The sequence below is a fragment of the Crotalus tigris genome, unplaced genomic scaffold (assembly GCF_016545835.1).
Source record: "Crotalus tigris isolate CLP2741 ecotype Arizona unplaced genomic scaffold, ASM1654583v1 scf7180000017742.2353718, whole genome shotgun sequence".
In the NCBI taxonomy this organism is placed as follows: Eukaryota; Metazoa; Chordata; class Lepidosauria; order Squamata; family Viperidae; genus Crotalus; species Crotalus tigris.
Genome location: NW_024096609.1, coordinates 1,369,262 through 1,390,014, shown reverse-complemented (window position 1 = coordinate 1,390,014; position 20,753 = coordinate 1,369,262).

Here is a 20,753-nt window from a genome sequence, read left to right as displayed (position 1 = left end):
GAACATATTTGGTTTTTCAAGTCCTAAAGAAACAGATGCAAACAGGTTTTTAGCTTTTATTAAAGTAGGGCTGAAATTGTATTTGGACATTGTCCAAAGCATCTGAAGGCAGAACAAGAAGCAACGGATGGAAACTAATCAAGGAGACAACTAACCTAGAACTAAAGAAAAAGTTCCTGGCAGTTAGAACAATTAATCAATGAAACGATTTACCTCCAGAAGTTGTGGGTACTCCAACACTGGAGCTTTTTAAGAAAAGATTGGACAACCATTTGTCTGAAATGGTATAGGAAGTTGGACTAGAAGATCTCCAAGGTCCCTTCCAAATCTGGTATGTTGCTATTCTGTTATTGTTATATGGGACATACTTTTTTTCTATGCTGCAGCTAAGAAATCCTTGTCAAAAACTTAGATCACCCAAACTCTGTGATGTTAAATTTGGGATTGCATCTGTGTTCTTTTTTCCATTTGGAATGGATGGGATGATTGGCTTTTATCCATCTGCATGCATTTTTCTTTGTTGTTTGATATCTGGAAGCATTCTGCCGCTCAGTTTATGGAACTTGCCATTTGTAGCAAATAGCCAATTGTGCTTTGGTAAGAAAGAAAGAAAGAAAGAAAGAAAGAAAGAAAGAAAGAAAGGAAGGAAGGAAGGAAGGAAGGAAGGAAGGAAGGAAGGAAGGAAGGAAGGAAGGAAGGAAGGAAGGAAGGAAGGAAGGAAGGAAAGAAAAGAAACCAAAGTGCCTTTTGTGGCTTGGACCAGCATCCCAGAGTATTTTATACTGTTTTGATTTTATGCATTTGCCCTATGCCGCACTCTACTTAGACCTTTCAGTTCATGCAAACTTTCACAGGTATTGAGAAATCAAAAGTCCATGTTTCATGAAAAGCATACCTACACATGTGCTTCTTTTTCCCCCAGATGGCTTGGTGAAGTCTGACCTTCGCTCTTCAGAAAGTAAGAAAGTAAATGTCGTTTTGTGATTTGTTTTTGTATTGGATTTCTGCTTGGATATAAGGGAACAATAAAAATTTAAAAATAAAAAATTTAAAACAATGTTTCAAATACAAAAAAGAGAGATTTCAGTTCTAAAGTCTTACAATTAAATAGTAGTTTGGATGATCAAGGCTCTTGTCTATAGCACTTATATGCTTTTGAATTAAAATTAAAAGTAAAATACTGTTGTGCAGGAGTTTGGGAATTAAAATATTGTTTCAAATCAAGATTCAGGGATAAACCACTTAAATACTTTTTGGAAAATAAAATGCTTCCAAGAGAGGATACTTAAATGAGAATTTGACAATGGAAATGATATATTACAGGTAGAACTCTTGACTTCAATCCTTTGCAAACTACCACCCAAATCCCAAACTACTACTTCTACTATAAATTATAAATCCCAAACTACTACTTCTATAAACTATAAATATCTATAAATATCCTGAGCATACCTATCAATATGTGATTTGTTTCCTTCTTTCTCCCCCTGAGGGCTTTACCCACATTCTTTTTCACATGTGCAGGGTAGGCCACAGCAGGATGTGACAAGGCTCTTACATGTGGGAATAGTGGTTTCATAGTGGCAGTACTGAGTAGATGATGTCACTCAGTTATGCAGCTACCATGGTGACAATCTGGACGAGAACAAGCTGCAAGGTCAGAGAATGGTCTTATGCTATCTTCCAGAATCTGGAATTATTTGGAACACATTTTGTAGAGGGATGGCCAATCTAGAAACATGATAGTGTTGACCAAATGCAGACAATTTAGCATACAGGGGTGTGCTCTTAAAAGCAACAGCACCCATGTCTGTCTATATGTATTCAATTGAAATGGCCACCCATCTCATCTGAATGACTCTGGGTGGCTCATAGCAATTAAAAACAAAAAACAAAAATAAGTTAAAACAGATATATAACAGATAAAATCATCATATATACATATGTATGCTTGGCATTGCATGCCCAGAGTTGTTTCATGTTTCAGGACCAAAATAGCTCCTCCACCCCTGCTGTAGGCCAACATTTAAGAAAAGGAATAGAAATCGCCTTCCATTTTATTTTCTGACTTTGATTCTGGTTGTACAACCATTGAATCAAGAAGTTTGAAAGAACCAGGGTAAATATTTGTTGCAGTTTTGATGGTTACCTGAGGAAATCTCCAGTTGGTTAGAAAGTTGATTTGAATTGTCAAGCTGAATCAGATTTGTCTGAATTAATTCCGGACACATGCAGAAATTGGTATTTTAAATTAAATTTTAATTAAATCCTAACACTTTCCCAAGTGAAATGAATAAGTCATTTAATAAATGCAGTTCTTAAATAAAGCAATTTTAATCTGATTTTGCCTGAGTCACAGAGACCTGCCATTTGGGCCCCTGGGTCTGATCAGTGCAAGATTGTCTTGAAAGCATCCCCTGTAGATGGATGTCCAACTCTTGCTTGATGGTATCAATGAAAAGATGTTCACTCTCTCACTTGTTCACTCTCACATTTTTTCCTACGATGATGGATTAGAACTCCCATTTCAACTAAGGAGACCGGAAAGATGCCAAAGTTGATAGTATTCAATGTCGCTGAATACTACCATAGCAGAACCATCTGAGAACATAATTTTAATTAAAGCCAGACTGAAGTTAATCTCATTTAGGAACACAACATTTATTCTGGGGTGAGTACTATACTTGTTTTTTTAGTAATTTGTATAGACTACCAAATTTCCTAAAGCGGGAATGGTGAGGAAAAATTTTAGTGAAAAGGAAATAAATATAAATAGTATGAAAACTGCACATGAATTTAACAGTGTCAGAATTAGAGTTTAAGAGCAGTTTTTGTAGAAACTTTGAGGATGGTACTGAAGGATTGCCCAGAGGGCAAGATTTGTTGGGGTGTGGCCTCAGCTTTCTAATCTAGATAATTCATACACTTCATGGAAAATTTGGAGTCAAAATGCCCCCAAAGAACCAAAATATTCAACTTTGTATGGGTCAGTGTAATCTCCAAAGAAGACATTTGCCACTGTCCTTGACTCCTCAGATCATTTGGGGCACTTTTTATCAACTAGAAAGATCATGGGGCAAATTCAGCTGTGGTTGTAGTCACTCGCCTCTGCAAGATTTATAAATGTGAATTTTAATTGAAAGGGAAGCACTAATTAACACAGGCAATGCTGCATGAGAATTAAACTCATATCTCCATATTTGTATAACATATTCTTCTAATTATGGAATTCACTAATTATTTTGAGAATTTGGGATTTTCCCCTGCAAAAGTTCTGTATTGCTTGCTCTTGCACACTTCACTGCCTGACCCACTATTAACCCATTGATTTGCACAGCTACAAGTTGTTTTAAACTCTGTATGCAGTTCTATTAAACTGAACTATTTGTACTTGGGGCCCCTTTTATTAAAAATCAATGTACTGAATCTGTTTAACCCAAAGGCAGTTTATTATTTTGGCAGCTTTTTCCCGAATGGAGGGCACCAGTTTAGGCTTTGCACATGGGTTTGGAATATTTAGAAGAGCCAAATCCCTGGAGGCCGCAAAACCAGAGGCAAAAATGAGATGTTCAGTTTATTGCACTCATTGCACTGATTATTTTGCTCAGAAGAGAGCATTGCTACAGAAATGGTAAAGCACCGTGATCCTTATTCCTTCTCCTTCAGTGCAAGGGGATCTTTAGGCAAAAAACGGTGCAAATGGGCTGAAGGCTTACATACTCCTCTGGAAACTGCAAGGCTTTCTGACTGCATTCTTGGAGTTAGCGATCTTTACAGGAATCTAAAGTAGTGTTTGTCAACCTGAATCACTAAAATCTGGATGGAAAATTCTGTTCTCAGCTCACAGAATGCTCCAGCCAGCATGCTGGCTTGGGAACTCTGAAGGTTGAAATCCCCACAGCTTCTAGCTGCCAGGGTTTAGAAACACTGCTCTAGAGGTTAAAAGTGAAATTTGGTGAGAGGGGACTTAGGCTAACACTTCCTTACAACCAATTACAAGGTCAAAAGCCAAAGGCAGTCACCTCTATTTGAAAAAAAAAACAGAAGAAAATATGGCATTGTTTTCATGCGGCAGTAAAAAGGGAAAGAAACTGACATTACAGAGAGGGGAGGAAAAGCAAGAGGCTATCTGACACATTAATGTTTATGCAACAAAAACTCCTTTGCTTTTCAAACTAAATGGGAACAACAGTAGCAAATGAGAAGATCCAACAGCCACACAATACACAAAAGTCTACAGCAGAAGAGTAAGTGAAAATTCATATCCACTGTTTACAATGGACAGTTTCCTGAGCATTTCTGCTTCAAATCTAGCAGGGGATTCAATTTTTTTCCCTCCCCTTCTCTCAGAGATGAAATAGGCTCTCTTGACTGTGCTAAAAGAATATAGTTCATATTACTGCAGCTGTCTGAAGTCAATTCAAGAAGTTTGGACTATAGGAGTGGGAAGCATCCTCTTAAATCTCTCTTCTTTGCATCCTGATGGTGCATCTATTCATACTCTCAGGTCCTAAAGGAAAACAGATCACCTCATCCAAAAGAAATTCAGGTTCAAAACCTCATTACTAAATACACCCCAGAGGTTCTCTGGTGTTATTTCTAGCACATGTGAGAAGGTTCTAGAGGTGAAACAAAACTTGAAGAGACACTTTTGGAAACTAACTGTACAATGTACAATTCAGATGTGAATGTGAACTCTACCAACATCAGGTGGGTGACCTTGCTAAAATTTCTCCTTCTGTGAAAAGATTAAATCACTCTAATGGTGCTTCCTCCAATCTAAAATAAGAGACTTTGTTTTGTTCTAGGCTGGTCAAGCAATGCTTAGAGCTTCCTTTTTGAGAAAATATTTGGTATGATTGGCAGATTGTACTATAGGTAGAAATTAAAATAATGAACGGGAAAAAAAGCATTTAAGAGGACTGATCAGTTGTCACATGGAGGAATACTATCAGAATCCTGTTTCACAGCCACTTACTGTAACTTGTACCATAGCAGAGTCCTTTAGGAATCCAAAATATGTTTATTGCATTATAACAAAGAAAAGATAAAGGGATTGCTTTACATAAACTAGAAATGTTGATGAAAATTCTCCTAATTTATACCAGATAATTGTTGGAAACCCATTTTGATTATTAATTTGTCTAGCTATGGAGGCTGTGGATTCCCCATGTCTGGAGATTTTTAAAGATGAGCTTAGATAGTTACTTTCTGTGGATAGTTAAAATGATTTGTCTATACTTTTGCAGACTATTAGTTTATTATTACACTTTTATGCTGCCCATCTCACTCTAAAAAGTGACTCTGGGTAGCTTCTTGACAATTAGACTAGACTAGATGATGCTTGTCATTACTTATAACTAAAGTTCTATGATTTTGTGAAAGTGATGAATGGCAAGACAAAAAGGGTTGTGATTTTTCAGTTTCACTTACAGTCTGTTAATCCCTTTCAATGACATCATCTAGATTCCTGAGGCATCTAGGTTCTACAAGCTCCCGTTTCCTCTGACTGATATTCAGCCTCCACATCCTTAACTGCCCTCATCACACTACATAATACACCAACACAAACACATCTAAGGGTAGGATTAAAATGGACAGGCAGGTGGGAATACTGCTGGCATGACAAAAAAGACGGAAGAAGATAAACACAATTAGATTATTAATTTTCCATGCAGTAAAATGAAACTGTACAATACTTAATGAATGATTGTTAAGATGGGGAAAAACTACATAAACTAGGACTTCTAAAAGTGTATTGACTTAAAACAAAAGAAAAAAAAAAACCTGCAGGAAGGGAGAAAAATAAACGACCAGGAAGTTTAGATAAATAAACCATTTCAAGGAGAGTTTTTTTGTTTTTTTGTTTTTTTTAAAAAACAGTAGCAGGAGTTCAGGCACCATTACATACAGAAGTCACACATTGGAAAGAGAAGCTAAGTAACTGGGATGATTGCAACAAAAATTAATATTTATTTATTTATTCAATTTCTATGGCTGCCCATATTAGTCAAGATTTTGACTCTGAATATATAACTCCATCGTTTGACCCTCCATGTTCTCACTATCTATGAAAAAGATTACAAATGAGATGACCATCTCAAGGATTCCTCTAATTTATCTGTCAATCATTGTATCTAATATTTTTATTTCCAACCAAAAATACTATTTTTATTTTTTTTAAAAAACACTCTGTCAGAGTGAAAGAGAACATGTATTTGGATACTAGTTTCTAGAGAACAAAGCAACAGAGGCCCATCATATCCACATCCTGTTTAAAAAGCTACAAATGGCAACCAATTTTTTTTTAAAAAACCAAGTTTCGAGATAACTCTCATCTTCTTAACTTCCTTCTTCCCTTACAATTCTACTGAGAGAAAAAGAAAGCTGGGAGAACAGATTTCAAGGATTTGGATATGTAGGGAAGAATTTACTAATTTCCATACATCTGTCCCTTTTACTTTCTACATTTGGAATGATGAGGATAAAGATAATTTCACTATCACTGAAATTGGGCAAATATCTAGATAAGCAAGAGAAAATGGGAATATTACTTTTGAGTGAAGACTCCTGATTTGGAGCTGATTCTTAGTTCAAATCTTCTCCTAAATTGCTTATATAGAGATTTTTCATTCAAAAGTAGAATACATACCAGAATTCGTGTGTTCTTACTTCAATCTTTTTAATTAATCTTACTAATCAGAACTTGGAAAATATGTTCTTGGGATTAGCCACTTCCAGTTCTGGTTGCTGGCAGAAACCAGGCAATAGCTTGACAGGCCTACATACCTGTTACATAATTTCTTTTGTTATATTTTATTTTGATATAGACCTGCAACATAATTGATGAATATTCTGAAATAAAATAAAGAGGATACTAATCTCTCTGGGCTTTAAATTTGAGAGACTGAGCCAGATTTGACATTTTCAGGTGCAGTTGAGCAGTTTTCTCTGCAGTTTCATTCTGTTGACTTCTTCCCAGTTCTCAAATTACAGAGAAAAAGGACTAAAGGAATTAATGAAGCTCCACATAACTACCAGTTTGATTTCTGATAGCCTTTGAAACTTGGTAGATAAGGGAAATCACTATATATATATATGTATGTATGTATGTATGTATGTATGTATGTATATATATGTATGTATATGTATATATATGAAGAAATTAGATCTCTGGTAGCTCCATCCTGTTATCTGCGTCCTAGTTCTCCTTCAAATAAAATATTTAAAAAAGCCAAATCATTCAATTTGATGTATCTTGTAAAAATATTTAGCCATGCTGTTCTTCTGGCCTTATCTCACTTTTCATTCCAATGTTTGTTTGTAGAGTAGACTTCATTTTATGGCTTTTCTTTACAGGAATCAATTCTTTTAAACCATTTGCTCATGTTATATAGCGGCTCATGATTCAGAAATACAGCTAAATTTTCTGTCATGTGTGTGAGCCTCCACAATTCAGGAATTTCTTCCCATCAAAGACATGGTCCCCTGATCTTTACATCAATAGCATCACCATGCACTTTAGCAAGATTTATCAAGGAAAAAAAATACCTATCATGGATCACAAAGGACTTTGAATCCTATTCAGGTTTTCTTTCCTTGCTATTCTAATTATTCACGTTCAGGTGCTGCTGTCTGGGTGGAGGATGGTTACCAGATGGTTTTTATTCTTTCTTCAGTGCCAGCCAGTTGGAACACATTACCCTTTTTGTTTCCCAGTGAGACTATGAAATGCAGAACTTTATTATTTGCCATAAAAATTCCAAGGTAAAGCCCAACTATCTTTCCACTATTAACCTAATATTGTATTGCAAAAACTCAGACCACAAATAATGAAGGCATTTTGTCCTGAGCAGTTGATTTTTTTCTTTTAATAAGGATATTTTTTGAGCTCCAAATTAAAACAAAACAAAACAAAGAAACATTGTACTATCTAATGCCAAACAGCAAATGATCTGCATCCACCTTTCCCAATTAAGAAAGTTGGCCCAGTTGTTTTAGGATATTAAGCAGAAAATTCCCTTTCTCTGATAGAAATAAAATGCAATGATCAGAAAAAGCTTTCATAGCAGTTTGCTGAGCAAGACTTTCATCTCCTTCTGCCTTATGGTAGGACTAGTCCTGTCCATTTTGATTTTAACTGAAATTTGTGTGCACCACACAAAAACAGGATGTCTTTCAGATCTGGTTACAAGTTTGATTGCTTACTTTGGGTAAACAAGAGACTTTTCTCTAGCATAGAGCAGAGGTCCCCAACCCTTTGGGCATCAGGGACTGGTTCCGTGGAGAGAGGTTTTTCCACGGACCAGAGAAGCCGTGGTTTCCTGTACTGCCTGCATCCTGAGGATGGGGCTTTGCTTGTTTGCATGGCCTGGTTGCTGGCATGCTGCAGCCCAGTGCCAGTCCACAGACTGGGGATTGGAGACCCCTGGCATAGAGGACCTAGGCTGCATTGCATATCTACCATAAATCCTTTTATATGTGATATTCAACTTAGAGTGTCATTGAGTGTGCATTCTAGTTGCCATCATCCATGCACAAGAAGGATGTATCAGTACATGATGTCACTGTGCTATATCCCAATCACTAGCAGCTCTTCAATAATGAAAATATGTTGAAGTGCTAATTCATTTCCACATCAGTTTTTCATTTTTTATTTCTCTGTTTTTCTTTCTGGTGATACTCTACATTCTAGGGTCTCTGGAACACTATAAGCATTTCTTTGGGTTATCATGGTGGTTGTAAAGTGGATCTCTTTTTTGATTCTTCCCCAAATATTTTGTCTCCTGTATACACTGGGGTTCACATAAGCATGCTAGTAGCATCTTTTCCTTTTTTAATGTCTCACACTCAATTCTGTCAGCATTGCAGGATCCAGTCGGAGTCAGTCACCGGGACCAAATATTTAGTCTTCCAAGCTTTAAGACTCATGCTGGAGCCCATCCTCAGGACTGTTGGACTATGTTGCTTCATTCCATGCATTCTTTTAAAATAGTGGAAAATATCTGAAGAAGGTTTGAAGTGTAATACAGATTCATATCAATCCCGTTTTTTTTTAAAGGGCTACCTTAAGATTAATTTGGCTCCCTGGGTCACCCTTTTTGTTTCTTGAGCATTCCATTTCATGTTAAGCATCTGTGTTTGGCTTCTGGCCAATTATTTTTCTATCTCCTGGTGCAATTTCTCATAACAAGTCAACACCAAGAATTTATGGTGCTAATAAACTAATGCACCAAACAAGAAAATCACTCCCTTTGACATATAAACCAGGAAGATTTATAGTCTAATATCCTGAAAGTTTCCAGTATCATCTAAAGACTATGTTTCTTTTACATATAACTTGACACTTTCCTAGACCAACAACCTTGTCATTAAAGTGCCCAGTTTCTAATTATGAAGGCATAATTCCAAGAATTTGGAAATTAATCAGAATAAAGAAAGAAAATGCCACAGTATATTCTTGTTATACCAGGCTTGCTTGATATTGGATGCTATCCAACAGAATAGTATATCTATTATGCATTCCCACTTAAATTAATGGATTCTCTTGATTCTTGCTTATCTTCCCATTTGTTTCATTGATTGAAGAAAGTTGTAATGAATTGTGACCGTATATGTTGCTCTAAATCAGTGGTTCTCAACCTGTGGGTCGGGACCCCATTTGGGGTCGAATGACCATTTCACGGGGGTCACCAAACCATGCTGTCTGCCATTTTTTTCCCTTTTCCCTAGCTGTCCTACTCCCTCTTATTGGTGGCCACACCCACTTGGGGGTCACCACAAAATGGGGCACTGTATTATGGGGTCACGGCATTAGAAAGGTTGAGAATCACTGCTCTAAATTATGACCAAAGAATATGAAAAGATCTCACCCAAGCCATAAAGAGCAGTCAATGAAGATCTCACACATATGGACCTTTGCCACACTTAGTAACAAATCTTTGGGATTAAGTGATTGCCCTCTATTTCATCTTAAAAAAATAATAAAAGCTTTATGTACTGCTTAACAACTTCTCCAAATAATAAAAGCAAAATACAAGCAAAATTGTACCTTGAGAAAGCAAGGTTATCTTGATAGTAAGAACATATTATTCAACATTCTTTCCTACCAGGTACTTAAGACAATTAAATTACCAAGTTTTTTGATGAACGTTGATGCTCCTCATATCATTTGCCATTTGCTTGATTACAATGGTGCTCCTGCTACAAATCCCTTTGGAAATCAAGTTCTTAAAGGATTTTTTTTTCAAGTATTGCACATTTGTGAAACTTCTGCCATAATATTCCTTACCTCTGTCTCTTTCAATAACATAAATGAGAAGGAAAAAGTAAGACGTGAACAAATATTCCAGAGTTAAAATAAAATTCAAATCATAGCTTTGTTTGAAGAATGGTGTGCTTTTGATCTCGATAATTTGCATTAGGGTGTTCACATATAGTAGTAGATGAATCCTGCTTTGAATTTCTACTTCCCCTTCCCCCCTATACCCATGCACTTGTGATTTAAAAACCAGAAACCAACACCGGCAGTCCTCGAATTACAAGAGTTCATTTAGTGACTGCTCAAAGTTACAACAGCACTGAAAAATGACTTCTGACCATTTTTCAAACTTATGACTTTTGTAGCATCTCCCTAGTTGTGTGATCAAAATTTGGCCACTTGGAAATTTTATTTAAGACAGTTGCAGTGTCCTGGGGGGGGTTCACGTGATCCCTTTTGCAAACTTCTTACAAGCAAAGTCAATGGAGAAGCCAGATTCACTTAACAACCGTTCTATTAACTTAACAGCTGCAGTGATCCACTTAACAACTGTGGCAAGAAAGGTCATAAAATGAGGCAAAACTCACTTAACAAACATCTCACTTAGCAACAGAAATTCTGGGCTCAGTTATGGTCATAAGTCAAGGACTACATGTATAGTCCATACTTAAATAAGCAGATGAAGTATAATTATGGGATAGTAAGAATGTTCTCTTCTAATTCAACTCCTACTAATTAACAACAATCAAGATATTAATTAGGTTGGAAATCGTGGCAGAACAGATGCAGGAAGACGGGGCTCTGTCTTTCGCGTTCGATTTTGCCCCGCTGAGGACCCTGAAAAGGGTCAAAAGTTGCCCCATAGAGGCGACAAGCAAGGATGGGACCCTCATTGACTGTGGGAGGGTGGTGGCCCTTCCATTTGATCTGAGGAAGCCCTCCAAACTGGCAGGGGAAAGACTGGCTACATTTGTGTAGCCAATCAGAAGCTGCTGACAATGGAAGACAATAAGCACCAATAAGCAACCTTTCAGCAACATGGAGGAAACTGGGTGAGACTCTACCCTTTCTTTATGACTTTAAGACTTCTTCCTGAAAAAAATAGCCCAAAGCACCCTCCCCGATGAGAGAGGCAAGGGGAACTTCCACCTCATTCCCTCAGGAAAAGAAAAGCGGCGAACTAATTACTTGGGGGAAACAGAGAAAATTACAAGATTAATTTGGAATTAATACACATATATGACTTTGAAGTTTGGGGACTAAAAGTGCTTTTGAGACTTTTTTTTTAAAAAAGAGATTTGAAAAGCTTGTAATATAAGTTTGGATTTAAAAAGCTGGAAAATGGTGCTAATGACATCTAATGGTGAGTTATGGCACTACAATTTGTTATGCCTAAAGGAAACTTGTCTTGAAGCCCAGATTTAGTTAAGACTCTTGCTGTCCTTGGAAACTTTCACTTTTGAAGACTGCAGCTGGGAAAAGGGGAAAAAACCAAACTTTTGGGCTGCTTATCGGTGTGAGCAGAGACAATGAACTACTTTGAAACTGGCCTGCCTGAACTATGAATATAAATATTAACTGACTTTCAGAGCTGTGGAACTATTTCCCTGAAGGAGAAACACCCATCATTGCTTGAGATGATGGGATATTTTGGGTTACAAATCTTTGATTGATGAACAATTTTTATTATAAAGACCACCTACAAAAAAATGAAATGGATGTCCCATACTCAGCTTTAAATGGTAAAAAAAAATCTCTAACACCTTTCTGCAAAGTCTTCAGTTTGATATACCACCAAGAAAATATGGATGAAGATCAGAAAGGAATTCTCTCCATGTTAAAATCAATACAAGAGACTATTGCTTTAGCTCGTGATGAGATTAGAAATAACACAAAGGAGATAAAAGAACAATTTTCTAGTCTAAATTTACAAACTCAGAACATGACCACAAAGAAGAAACTAGCAACCCAGAAAATAGAAGGAAACTAGAGGAAGCAGATCCAAAGATGGAGGACCTAAAGGAAGGAACTAATTGACAGATTCAGACAACTGAAGAATTGGAAGATGGAACGATAATAACAGAAATGGAAAAGACATCTTACCAATCAAGAATTCAGAACACATTTGAGGAAAAGGAAGAAGAACTGATTGAATGGAACCTAGAGCTGTTAGGAGAACTGTGGGGAATTGGAGAAGGAGGGACGCTGTTTAATGAATATCAATGGGTTCGTTCTTCCAAAAATACTTTAATCAAATGGTTTTTCTTAATCCAAACAATATACACAAAAACATAGGAAAAATTACTTGATGATTCAAATGCATTGACTTGGAAAGTTAATTGGCAAAAGAAAAAAGCTAGAGTAAGACTGAAGAAAATAGAGGTTTTGACCCATTAGATGGGATATTATATTATTAACTAGATGTTTGAATATGGTGGAGAATAGATAATTGCTAGAAATAGAAATATCAAAACTAGAAAGATGAGATTTGTAATTAGAATATTAGATTTTGGCATGAGAAGGCAAACAGAAAATGCTAAGAAGTTTGAATAAGAGAAGCTTTTGGTTACCCAAATATAACTTACTTTGAAGTTATAAACAATAGAGACATTTTGAACACTGATGGGAAATTAAAATTAAAAAAAAGTGAAAACAGGATACTGATTGAACATATGGATATTAAGTGCAAATACAATTAAGATATGTTTTGGTTAGAAAAGTTATCTAAAACTGACATTATTGATATTATGAGAAAGATGTAACAAAGATGTTGATATTCAATTGTATATTTATTAATAACAATAAGAATTGTATTTGCCTAGTGTGGGAAAACAGGTACTACTGGAGGAAGAGAGGAAAACATTTGATGGTGTAATATTGGATCTAAACTGAAGAAGTTAATATATACCACTGAATTATTAATGGATCCAGACAACATATTGTCTATTAAGTATTTGACTGTAAAACTAGAAAAATAATAAAATATTTATATAAAAAAGATATTAATTAGGTTATGGTTGTTATAATTGTATTAATATATGTATTATAAAATTTTATGTGCATTGCTTTTGGAAGCCAAATCAATTCTAGCTCTTCTGAAGAAGGGGGAAAAAAACAGCTTTCAAAAGATTAAAGAAAAATAAGCTGTGCAGAAGAAACTCCCATTTACTTTTTATTTTTGAAAATAAAGCTAAGTGACCATGAAAGTTAAGTACATCCTGAAATGGCACACAGAAAAAATGTTTGGTTCTGAATGTTTTCCCAGAAATAAAGGAGAGCACATTCACTGTACACTTTTCTCATAACAGATGCACAACCTTGAGAGAAAACGTAATTAGCTGTTTTCAATGTTAACAAGTACTCATTTATTGTCTTTAACATCTGGAAAGAAATTATGTCATTTTAAATTGGCTCAATGTACGTTTATAATTGCCAATCGTTATTATAATTAAACCTATAACTACATTTTGGGATGGGTTAACCAACAGAATGAGAAAACAACTTGGTTTATTCTTAAGCCATCTTACCTTTATAGCTGTTTTACACATTCCAGGACTGTGCAAAAGAGCTAATATTTAATTTTAATTAAATTTGTCGTGTTCTACAGTCTCATAATCGTCATTCTTGCTGCTGAGAATTTTGCTTCTAACAATTGTTTGTCCTTTTGCCTATGACTTTGCAACCCAACTTCCAAATCACTGGTTTCAAAATATACGTCCTGTTTATTGGCTCATGAACCTTCTGGATGAAAGATGTACTGGAGCAATCTTCACCATGAACCTCCCTCTATCATCTCTTAGCATCTGATGTATGACTCCATATTTCTCAGTCATCTGAGTTGTGATGAGAATTCTCAAGACCCAGTAGACCCTTTAGTGCTGGTGTTCATTTTGCCATGATTATCTCGTTAAGCCCAACTGTAAGTGTTGTGACAGTGAATATTCAAAAGTATTTTTTTCCTTGGGTTTTTTTGGGGGGTGGTTTTGTTTTGTTTTTCCTGATTGCAGCTTGGGCAGAGAAATCCATTCTTCATCTGGAATGCTCTGTCACACTAGGATGCTTCAACAGTTCTCAGGAAGGAAGAATTTAAGGCCAAGGAGACATCTGCTTCTCTTGATCTTCTTCCTGAGGTGATTTATTAAGCTGTTTCTCTCACACTGCATATAATGGGAAAGAATGTATTTGGATCAATATCTCCAAGTGGAGGATGTGATGGGGAGGAAGGGATTTATTCGATCTGCTGTTCTCCCCCCTCCTGCTTCCATTCTACCTTTAGGAAGGATTTAATGACCCTAACAAGAATCTACCACAGGCAGGGAGGGGAAGAGGAAGAATTTAATATTGACTTTCCCCTCTGACACCATTTTTTCTTCTGATCTTAGAAATGAAAAACCCACCAATTCTTTGACTCTTGAGACAACTGCTGTTCTTGGTGTTATTTCAATATTTTACTTCCTATATTAATCATCTTCCTTCTCTTATTTCTTTATATGAAACTATTTTGCCAAAAAAATGTAAGAAGTTTTGTTTTCCTTTAGTAATGACGTTGGATTCCTTTTTGCAAAAATCTGATTATATGTTAGAAAAAAATATAGAAAAAATTGCACTTCTTTCTCCCTGACAAGGGCAGATAAAATCTTCTGTCTGGTATATGTTTAGAACTGGATTGTTTGTATTATTCTGTTGCATTTTATTTTTTCTATGCTGTTTAAAACATGTTAAATGCTCTCTCTCTCTCTCTCTCTCTCTCTCTCTCTCTCTCTCTCTCTCTCCCCCCCCCTCTCTCATATATATATATATATATATATATATATATATATGTCAGCGTACATTCTAACCATGATATTTATAATTTTTCCTAAGGCAAAGGGTATGTATGAAATCCAGTAATGATGTAATGGTGAAGGTGCTGGCCTAGAAATTATGAGATTAGTCCTGCCTTAAATATGACAGCCATCTGAACAACCTTGGACCAGTTATTCTCTCTTTGCTTGGTCTATCTCACAGGGTTATTGTTGTGGGAAAAATAGGAGGAGAAATATTATATCTGTTTGCTGCCTTGAGTTAGTTATAAAAGTAATAACTATGGGAAAGAAAAAATATAACAAATAAATTTTAAAAATGTATGACTAGCTATAAGGGGAAAAAAACAGAGCAAAATGGGATCTTTGTTTGTTTCTCTGTCTCATAACTTGCAAACCTCCTCTCCCCCCCCCCCCAGGGCAATGAGATTTCCTGATCACTGCCAATAGAGAAAACACACATGCCACAATTAAATGGTCTTTTCAAGGGACTGGGTGTCTGCTGCAGCCAGTAGTTCAACAGTTTAGGGCAACAAAATGTCGATGCAATTTCACGCCCGATTTGCATATGCAGCATCCATGACTTTGTGTTCAATTGGTTGATTTGTGCAGGCAATTGCACACTGGAATGTTTTGAAAATCTGGTCCTTATTGCTTCACAAAATAAAATCACAATAATCATAATGTGTCTATATGGTTGGGCAAGCATTTAGCTGAATGACTGGGTAGCAAATGATTTCTCCAGCTGTTCCCAATCTTCCATATCACAAGATTTGCTTTCCCATCTTTCCGCTTTCTAGTCTCCTGCCTTTGCCCCCTTCTTAAAAGTGCGCATTCTCACATGATCTCATCAGAGATTAAAAGCACCTATCTTGCACTTCTTCAACTGCACATATTTTTACAACAATGATTACAGTGGTAATTCTTACCACATTTAGTTGAGACAGTCAGATCTAGTAAATTCAGTGGGTCTTTTCAGTAGGCATGCATAGATGTATAGGCATGCCTAGACTATAAGAAACATTTTGGACAAACGTTAGTATTATGTAGGAGCCATAGCTCGTGCTATTATTTTAAAATGTGTTCCTAAAATAATTTCAAGTTCTTGTTTTCCATTTCCAGTTTTATAATTTTAATTTTATAAGGCTTATCAGGAAGCCTTTAACCAAAACAATTGAAGGTATTGGAAGAGTATCACTTAAATTGCCTTGTATATTTTATGTTGTGGTGAGGATCTATTGACCCATGCACCAAATGTAACTTGCAGAGTCTCTTTTTTTGCCTACAGACCACCAGATTTAGGTAGCTCATAGTGTGCTTGACTTTAGCCAGAAGGCCAAAAGGGAATCTGATCCTCACAAGACTGGTGGGTAAATTTAACAAAATTGAAAACTATGTCAATGTGCAAGGGATAAAATTAAATCAGTGGAGTGTATTACTTTATACCATGAATTCTTCTCTTCTCAAAGAGATTTAGCTAGTCTAAAGAAAAGAAAAAATAGGGGAGATAAGATAGCAGTGTTCTAGTATTTGGGGGGCTGCCACAAAGAAGAGGGGGTCACGTTATTCTCCAAAGCACCAGAGAGCAGGACAAGAAACAATGGTTGGAAACTGATCCAAGAAAGAAGCAACCTGAAATTAAGGAGAAACTTCCTGATAGTGAGGACAATTAACCAGTGGAGCAGCTTGCCTCCAGAAATCGTGGGCGTTCCATCACTGGATATTTTTAAGAAGAGGCTAAACCAGTGGTGGCAAAGCTATGGCACACGTGCCAGAGGTGGCAGAGCCCTCTCTATGGGCACACACTGTGGCCTCAGCTCTGCTCCCCTCCTCATCAGCAGCCCCCCCCCAGAGGAGAGTCACCCCTGAGCGCGGCCCGTGTGGACAGTGCAGCCAAGGAATGGCAGCCGGGCAGCGGGGCCAAGACTCCGTCCTCACGCCCCGTCGCACACAGTTAATGCTGTGGGGCATAGGCAGAGGGCGTGGACACCATGGTGCTGCTGGGCCGCCTGGGCAATCTGCGGCAGGCTGTGGAGGTCGTGGGTGGCCCTATGGGTGGGATGGGGGCGGATTGGGGGACAGGGTGGGGGCATGGCCGGTTTTTCAGCACTTGGCCTCTAAAAGATTTGCCATCACTGGGTTAGACAGTCTCTTGTCTGAAATGGTATAGGTTCTACTGCCTAAGCAGGGGGCTTTACTAGAAATCCTCCAAAGTCCCTTCCAACTATTCAAAGATTCCTGTTTTTCTACTTTATTCTGTTTATGTGGTGTTATTAAGATTACTTTATTATTCAAAGATGATAGAGGATTCTGGCCTTGCTGATCCTTCTAGTTAGCATGTTATCCTTCTTTATGAAGCTTCTCTGTCTGGCCATGTACAGTATTTTGAATTGAAAACTGCACCTGAGTTGAAAGTACGAAGTTAGAGAGACTGCAAGATTAAGAGACTTTGTAACTCAAGCAAATCCCAGAACTCCATTTCATTTCACTCACGAGAATTTCCTTTGCAAGGTCTTTCCTTGCCATCCGATCAAATATAGACAGTTGAGAAATAAAGGGTCCCTGGTGCTCTCGGAGCTTGGTTGTTTTCTTGCAGATGTTTCATTAGCCAAATTAGGTAACATCATCAGTGCAATAATGAAATGCTTCCAGGAAACAATCAAGATCAGAGAGCACCAAGGACCCCTCATTTCAACCCTCAGTTACAAATATTGTCCTTTATTAACAGTTAAGAAAACCGCATGGGTAATATTAATGGAGCCACTAGCTCCCTTGCAGCTTAAACCAGGTTTTCTTCATATAATTGGCTGCAGCAGCAATTGGACAAAATTAACCACTGGTCCATCCATCTCAAAGTTCACAAAAATAACTGCCTTTCCATTTCATGTTATAGAAGCAGTGATGGATCGTTACTATTTCAAGTCCTGACTTTGCTTTTTGAACTAGCAATACACACAGTGTAAGTGGCTTCTTCGTTAGGCAGAATGTATAAATCGTAATGGACTTTTGATATGCTTCTAATGCAAAATAGCAGGAGAATGTCTATATTTGTATATGGTGGAATAAAAGGAGTTTATCATACAATTATATATCCATTCTGCCAAATTCATTACTTGAAAAAGTCCAAGGCCTATCACTAAAAGATTCTAATCTTACCATTCAAGTTCACTCTATGGAGAATCCACAGATTTGCAAACTGTGGAGATCCAATGCTACTGAATATTCACATGGGATAGTTTTAGTTTTCTAACTCACAATAGAGGGAAATAATCCATGGGTCTCCCCAAGAGTACATATTGTGATCAAAACTGCTCAGCTTGTTCATAAATGATCGAAATGAACACATATGAAGTTAAAAGTGAGAGGGAGTGATCTGATGAGAAGTTCTTAAATTTGCTAATAAAGCAAAATTATATGGAGTGTTTAAAAGAAAGAAGAAAAATGAAAATTTCCAAAGAAAGTGTGTATTAAAATGGTGGATGAAAGAAAAAAGAACAAACATATGCATGCTAGAACAAAAAAAAAAAAAAACTATTTTCATATATGATGGCATATATGAACTAGCAGTGACTGACCAGGAAAAGCTTCTGGGATTGTAGCAGAGGGCAAAATGTAAAATTTAATTCAATGAACAGCAGCTATAAACAAGGCAAAATCCATGGAATGGTGAGAAATAATCTGGAAAAGATAGCAAGTAATTAGAATGATATGGCCTTTATACACATTATGGTCCATTTACTCTTCACACACCATACATACTTTAAATCACCACTCTTCATAAAGTGCAGGAAAGGATAATCAAAATTATTAAGAGGATAATGCCATTCCCTAGGAAGAAAGGTTGCAACATTTTGAATGTAGAAAAAAAAAGTCAAATTGGGGCAGAAGTAAAATCTATCACATATGTATTTAAAATTATTTCTGATATTTCCCCAGCCCCATTATATTGAAATCTGAGTTAATTCACTAAATCTGAATAATAAACTAATCAGTATGGTACCATAATCAAATGGTACCGTTTGCCAATCTATATTTTTTTATGACAGCTGCCTGGACTTCGCTACCACAAAAAAGTTAGAGTAACAAAGACCTATAGGATATAATAAGAAATCTTTGGAGCCAGTCACTGGAGAACCTACCGAATTCAGGGACAAGAAGAATGGTATTCAGCAACATGAGAGAAGCAAATGAAAGAAACTTCTTTCTGCCCAAATTTTGAAATATGCTGACATTTCAGCACAGTTTCGGAAAAGTTACAGAACATTTTGACCATTCTTCCCTCACCCTTTTTCAGTTGTGTAATACTGCAAGTCCCCTCATCCATTTGCAAATCTCAAGTGGCTGAGAATGATGGCGGTGGCAGGCCAAGCCATCTAGAGGGGACCAGGTTTTGGTGTGCAGCTTAATTGCAGTGTTTGCCCAGCACTTCAAGGAACTTTCAGTCCTTCATTAGCCTAACCCCTCAAAGAGCAGAAGAACTAATAATGCAAGGCTGTTAGCTCTGGATCTTGTAGCAGCTGCTGGCTGTTTGTGCAGACCCCGAGAGGCACTGATGCTTTTTCAGGAGGAGGAGGGAGTTGGACTCTCCCATTCACTGAGTAATGAAGCAGCACAGCGCTTAAATGTTTGTTTTCAAAAAGCACTTTCTTTTGTTCCAACTTAATACGCTACATTTCTCGCCACCACCCCCAGCCTTCTTTTTTGGCAGCTCGATTTTTGTCAGACATCATTATCCTTCTGGTGAAGCCGATTAGCGGATTGCTATCAGGCTGCAATTTGAACGTAATTAATTCTACTGAGAGTCCCAGTGCCATAGTGCTAAAGAGCTCACAGCTCCCTGCTTTAGGATACTGAAAAAGCTGGTTGGAAGTGCAGCATGTAGCAGATGCCCTGTCCAACAGCCCAGCACACATCCTTGTCTGTTACTTGCTCCACAGACACATAGTTACTAATAGCAGAAAAAAAAGGAGATGAAAAGATGTTTCCGTCTCTCTTTTTTCTTTAATTTGCACAAAATTTATTTTTGCAGTTTCCTTCCTTCCCCCTCCCTCTCTTCTTCCTTCGTCTCCTTCCTTCCTTCCTTCCTTCCTTCCTTCCTTCCTTCCTGAGTGAAAATAGAATCAGTTTATTGAAAACTAAGAAAATAGGATTAGCTTGTTCAGATGATCCTCAGGAAAAGATAAAAAATCCTTGCTGGGGTGGGGAGACAATAGCAATAGCAATTGCAATTTTACTTACCATACTTTCCGGCGTATAAGATGACTTTCGCAAGCGGTAAAATCAGCACTGAAGTCGGGGGTCATCTTATACGCCGAGTCGTCTTATACGCCGGAAATTACAGTAGCTTCTGGCATATAAGATGACTTTCTAGGCATGCGACTCGGCGCCGAAGATGGGGGTCATCTTATACACCGGGTTGCCTTATACGCCGGAATATACGGTAGATTTATATGTTTTATAGTGGTGGTTTACAATTTCAGCATATTTCCCCCAACCATCTGGGTCCTCATTTTATCAATCTCAGAAAGATGGAAGGTTGAGTCAACCTTGAGTCCTATCAGGATCGAACTCCAGGCTGTGGGCAGAGTTAGCCTGCAATACTGCATTATAACCACTGTGCCATGAGGGCTCCTGACATTGAAGTACTGCTCCAATAAATGAGCAGTACCCTTAAAGCAGCACACAGGGTG